This window comes from Hordeum vulgare, chromosome 2H, assembly GCF_904849725.1.
Source record: "Hordeum vulgare subsp. vulgare chromosome 2H, MorexV3_pseudomolecules_assembly, whole genome shotgun sequence".
Lineage (NCBI taxonomy): Eukaryota > Viridiplantae > Streptophyta > Magnoliopsida > Poales > Poaceae > Hordeum > Hordeum vulgare.
The window spans coordinates 317,198,181-317,204,548 of record NC_058519.1 but is presented as its reverse complement, the minus strand read 5'-3'; positions in this window follow the sequence as shown (position 1 = coordinate 317,204,548).

Sequence of the window (6,368 nt, the reverse complement as noted above, 5' to 3'; positions counted from 1 at the left end):
GAGAATCACGTGATGGACTAGACCCAAACTAATAGACGTAGCATGTTGATTGTGTCATTTTGTTGCTATTGTTTTCTGCGTGTCAAGTATTTGTTCCTATGACCATGAGATCATATAACTCACTGACACCGGAGGAATGCTTTGTGTGTATCAAATGTCGCAACGTAACTGGGTGACTATAAAGATGCTCTACAGGTATCTCCGAAGGTGTTCGTTGAGTTAGTATGGATCGAGACTGGGATTTGTCACTCCGTGTGACGGAGAGGTATCTCGGGGCCCACTAGGTAATACAACATCACACACAAGCCTTGCAAGCAATGTGACTTAGTGTAAGTTGCGGGATCTTGTATTATGGAACGAGTAAAGAGACTTGCCGGTAAACGAGATTGAAATAGGTATGCGGATACTGACGATCGAATCTCGGGCAAGTAACATACCGAAGGACAAAGGGAATGACATACGGGATTATATGAATCCTTGGCACTGAGGTTCAAACGATAAGATCTTTGTAGAATATGTAGGATCCAATATGGGCATCCAGGTCCCGCTATTGGATATTGACCGAGGAGTCACTCGGGTCATGTCTACATAGTTCTCGAACCCGCAGGGTCTGCACACTTAAGGTTCGACGTTGTTTTATGCATATTTGAGTTATATGGTTGGTTACAGAATGTTGTTCGGAGTCCCGGATGAGATCACGGACGTCACGAGGGTTTCCGGAATGGTCCGAAAACGAAGATTGATATATAGGATGACCTCATTTGATTACCGGAAGGTTTTCAGAGTTACCGGGAATGTACCGGGAATGACGAATGGGTTCCAGGTGTTCACCGGGGGGGGGGGGGGCAACCCACCCCGGGGAAGCCCATAGGCCTTGGGGGTGGCGCATCAGCCCTTAGTGGGCTGGTGGGACATCCCAAGAAGGCCCTATGCGCCATAGGGAGAAAATCAAATAGAAAAGGAAAAAAAAGAGGAGGTGGGAAAAGGGGGAAGGACTCCTCCTTCCAAACCTAGTTGGACTCGGTTTGGAAGGGGAGGGTTGCCCCCCTTGGCTCGGCCGAATCCCTTGGGGGTCCTTGGACCCCAAGGCAAGGCTCCCCCTCTTCCCCCTATATATACGGAGGTTTTAGGGCTGATTTGAGACAACTTTGCCACGACAGCCCGACCACATATCTCCACAGTTTTACCTCTAGATCGCGTTTCTGCGGAGCTCGGGCAGAGCCCTACTGAGATTAGATCACCACCAACCTCCGGCGCACCGTCACGCTGCCGGAGAACTCATCTACCTCTCCGTCTCTCTTGCTGGATCAACAAGGCCGAGATCATCGTCGAGCTGTACGTGTGCTGAACGCGGAGGTGCCGTCCGTTCGACACTAGATCGTGGGACTGATCGCGGGACGGTTCACGGGGCGGATCGAGGGACGTGAGGACGTTCCACTACATCAACCGCGTTCACTAACGCTTCTGCTGTGCGATCTACAAGGGTACGTAGATCGAATATCCCCTCTCGTAGATGGACATCACCATGATAGGTCTTCGTGCGCGTAGGAATGTTTTTGTTTCCCATGCAACGTTCCCGAAGAGTGGCATCATGAGCTAGGTTCATGCGTAGATGTCTTCTCGAGTAGAACACAAAAGTTTTTGTGGGCGGTGATGTGCATTTTGCTGCCCTCCTTAGTCTTTTCTTGATTCCGCGGTATTGTTGGATCGAAGCGGCTCGGACCGACATTACTCGTACGCTTACGAGAGACTGGTTTCATCGCTACGAGTAACTCCGTTGCTCAAAGATGACTAGCGGGTGTTAGTTTCTCCAACTTTAGTTGAATCGGAATTGACCGAGGAGGTCCTTGGATGAGGTTAAATAGCAATTCATATATCTTCGTTTGGTGTTTGCATAAGTAAGATGCGATCCTACTAGATACCCATGGTCACCACATAAAACATGCAACAACAATTAGAGGACGTCTAACTTGTTTTTGCAGGGTATGCTTGTGATGTGATATGGCCAACGATGGGATGTGATATATTGGATGTATGAGATGATCATGTTGTAATAGTTAATATCGACTTGCACGTCGATGGTACGGCAACCGGCAGGAGCCATAGGGTTGTCTTTAAACTAACATTTGTGCTTGCAGATGCGTTTACTATATTGCTAGGTCGTAGCTTTAGTAGTAATAGCATGAGTAGCACGACAACCCCGATGGCGACACGTTGATGGAGATCATGGTGTGATGCCGGTAACAAGAAGATCGTGCCGGTGCTTTGGTGATGGAGATCAAGAAGCACATGATGATGCCATATCATGTCACTTATGAATTGCATGTGATGTTAATCCTTTATGCACCTTATATTGCTTAGAATGACGGTAGCATTATGAGGTGATCTCTCACTAAAATTTCAAGACGAAATTGTGTTCTCCCCGACTGTGCACCGTTGCGACAGTTCTTCGTTTCAAGACACCACGCGATGATCGGGTGTGATAGACTCAACGTTCACATACAACGGGTGCAAAACAGTTGCACACGCGGAACACTCGGGTTAAGCTTGACGAGCCTAGCATGTGCAGACATGGCCTCGGAACACAGGAGACCGAAAGGTCGAGCATGAATAGTATAGTTGATATGATTAGCATAGAGATGCTTACCACTGAAACTATTCTCGACTCACGTGATGATCGGACTTGAGATAGTGGATATGGATCATGTACCACTCAAATGACTAGAGAGATGCACTTTTTGAGTGGGAGTTCTTAAGTAATATGACTAATTGAACTAATTGTCATGAACATAGTCTAATGGTCTTTGCGAATTACGATGTAGCTTGCGCTATAGCTCTACTATTTTTATATGTTCCTAGAGAAAATTTAGTTGAAAGTTGATAGTAGAAAACTTCGCAGAGGATTGTCCTCGTTGCTGCGCATAAGGCTTATGTCCTTAATGCACCACTCGGTGTGCTGCACCTCGAGCGTCGTCTGTGGATGCTGTGAACATCCGACATACACGTTTCTGATGACTACACCATAGTTCAGTACAAAATACTTAATGGCTTAGAAGCAAGGCGCCGAAGACGTTTTGAAACGTCACGGAACATAAGAGATGTTCTAAAGAGATGAAATTGTGATTTCATGCTTGTGCCCTTGTTAAGAGGTACGAGACCTCTGACAAGATTCTTTGTCCACAAAGTAAGGGAGAAAAGCTCAATCGTTGAGCGTGTGCTCAGATTATCTGAGTACGACAATCGCTTGAATCAAATGGGAGTTAATCTTCCAGATGAGATAGTGATGGTTCTCCAAAGTCACTGCCACCAAGCTGTGAGAGCTTCATGATGAACTATAACATATCAAGGATAGATACAATGATCCTTGAGCAATTCGCGATGTTTGACACTGCGAAAGTAGAAATCAAGAAGGAGCATCAATAATTGATGGTTAGTAAAACCACTAAGTTTCAAGAAAGGCAAGGGCTAGAAGGGATACTTCGTGAAACGGCAAAACAAGTGCTGCACTAATGAAGAGACCCAAGATTAAACCCAAACCCAAGACTAAGTGCTTCTGTAATGAGGGGAACAGTCACTAAGGCGGAGCAACTCTAGATACTTGGTAGATAAGAAGGCTGGCAAAAGTCGAAAGAAGTATATTTGATATACATGATGTTGATGTGTACTTTACTAGTACTCCTAGTAGCACAAGGGTATTGGATACCAGTTTGGTTGCTAAGTCATTAGTAACACGAAATGAAAGCTACGACATAAACGGAGACTAGCTAAAGGCGAGGTGACGATACGTGTTGGAAGTGTTTTCAAGGTTGATATGATCAAACGTCGCACGCTACCTCTACCATCGGGATTGGTGTTAAACCTAAATAATTGTTATTTGGTGCTTGCCTTAAGCATGAACATGATTGGATCGTGTTTATTGCAATACGATTATTCATTTAAAGAGAATAATGGTTACTCTATTTGCTTGAATAATCACCTTCAATGGTTTATTGAATCTCGATTGTAGTGTTACACATGTTCATGATATTGGTGCCAAAAGATACGAGGTAATGATGATAGTACCACTTACTTGTGGCACTGCCGCTTGAGTCATGTTGGTATAAATTGCATGAAGAGGCTCCATGCTGATGGATCTTTATACTCACTTGATTTTGAATCACTAGTGACATGCAAATCACACCACATGAGCAAGGCCTTGTTTTCATTGAGATGAAACAAGATAGTAACTTGTTGGAAGTGATACATTTTGCTGTATGCAGTCCAATGGGTGCTGAGGCACGCAGTGGATGTCATTATGTTCTTACTTCAATGACGATTTGAGTAGATACAAGAGTATTTACTTAATGAATCACAAGTCTGAAATATTGAAAAGTTCAATTCTGTTTCGGAGTGAAGTTCGTCGTAACAAGAGGATAAACTGTCTACGATATGATCACAGAAATGAATATCTGAGTTACAAGTTTTGGTACGCAGTTAAGACAATGTGGAAATTGTTTTGCAGTTCATGCCACCTGGAACATCATAGTGTGATGATGTGTTTGAACGTCATAGCCACGCACTATTTGGTATGGTGCATGCTATGATGTCTCTTATCGAATTACCACTATCGTTTATGGGTTATGCATTAGAGACAACCGCATTCACTTTAAATAGGGCACCGCGTATTTCCGTTGAGATGACACAGTATAGACTGAGGTTTAGAGAAATCTAAACTGTCGTTTCTTGAAAGTTTGGGGCTTCGACACTTATGTGAAAAAGTTTCAGTCTGATAAGCTCGAACCCAAAGCGGATAAATGCATCTTCATAGGATATCCAAAATAGTTGGGTACATCTCCTATCTCAGATCCGAAAGCAAAGTGTTTGTTTCTAGAAACGGATCCTTTCTCGAGGAAAGGTTTCTCTCGAAAGAATTGAGTGGGAGGGTGGTAGAACTTGATAAGGTTACTGAACCATCACTTCAACCAGTGTGTAGCAGGGCGCAGGAAGTTGTTCCTGTGGCGCCTACACCAATTGAAGTGAAAGCTGATGATGGTGATCATCGAGCATCGAATCAAGTTACTACAAATCTCGTAGGTTGACAAGGTCGCGTACTACTGCAGAGTGGTACGGTAACCCTGTCTTGAGGTCATGTTGTTGAGCAACAGTGAACCTACGAGTTATGGAGAAAGCAATGGTGGGCCCGGATTCCGACAAATGGCTGGAAGCCATGAAATCCGAGAGAGGATCCATGTATGAAAACAAAGTGTAGACTTTGGAAGAACTACTTGATGGTCATAGGACTATTGAGTAAAGATGGATCTTTAAAAGGAAGACAGACGATGATGGTGATAAGTCACTATTAAGAAAAGCTCGACTTGTCGCAAAGATGTTTCCGACAAGATCAAACAGTTGACTATGATGAGACTTTCTCACTCGTAGCGATGCTGAAAGTCTGTTAGAATTATGTTAGTAGTTGCTGCATTATTTATGAAATATTGCACATAGGATGTCAAAACATTGTTTCCTCGACGGTTTCCTTGAGCAAACATTGTATGTTATACAACCAGGAGGTTTTGTCGATCCTAAAGATACTAACAAGTATGCAAGCTCCAGCGATCCTTCAATGGACCGGTGCAAGCATCTCGGAGTTGGAATATACACTTTGATGAGATGATCAAAGATTTTGGGTTTGTACAAGGTTTATGAGAAACTTGTATTTCCAAAGAAGTGAGTGGGAGCACTATAGAATTTCTGATAAGTATATGTGGTTGACATATTGTTGATCAGAAGTAATGTAGAATTTCTGTGAAGCATAAAAGGTTGTTTGAAAGGAGTTTTTCAAAGGAATACCTGGATTGAGCTACTTGAACGTTGAGCATCAAATATCTATGGAGATAGATCGAAAGCGCTTAATGGAAGTTTCAACAAGATCCATGCCTTGACAAGTTTTTGAAGGAGTTCAAAATAGATCAGCAAAGATGGAGTTCTTGGTTGCGTTGTGAGGTGTGAATTTGAGTAAGACTCAAAACCCGACCCCGGCAGAATAAAGAGAATAGACGAAGGTCGTCTTCTATGCCTTGGCCGTAGAATCTGAAGTATGCCATGCTGGGTACCACACCTGATGTGTGCCTTGACTCAAAGTCTGTTGAGAGGTACAGAGAGTAATCCATGATTGAATCACTAGCAGCGGTCAAAATTTATCCTTAGTAACTGATGGACTAAGGAATTTTTCTCGATTATGGAGGTGGTTAAAGAGTTCGTCGTAAAGGGTTACGTCGATGCAAGCTTTGACACTAATCCGAATAACTATGAGTAGTGAAACGGATTCGTATAGTAGAGTAGATATTTGGAGTATTTCCGAATAGCACATAGTAGCAGCATCTATAAGA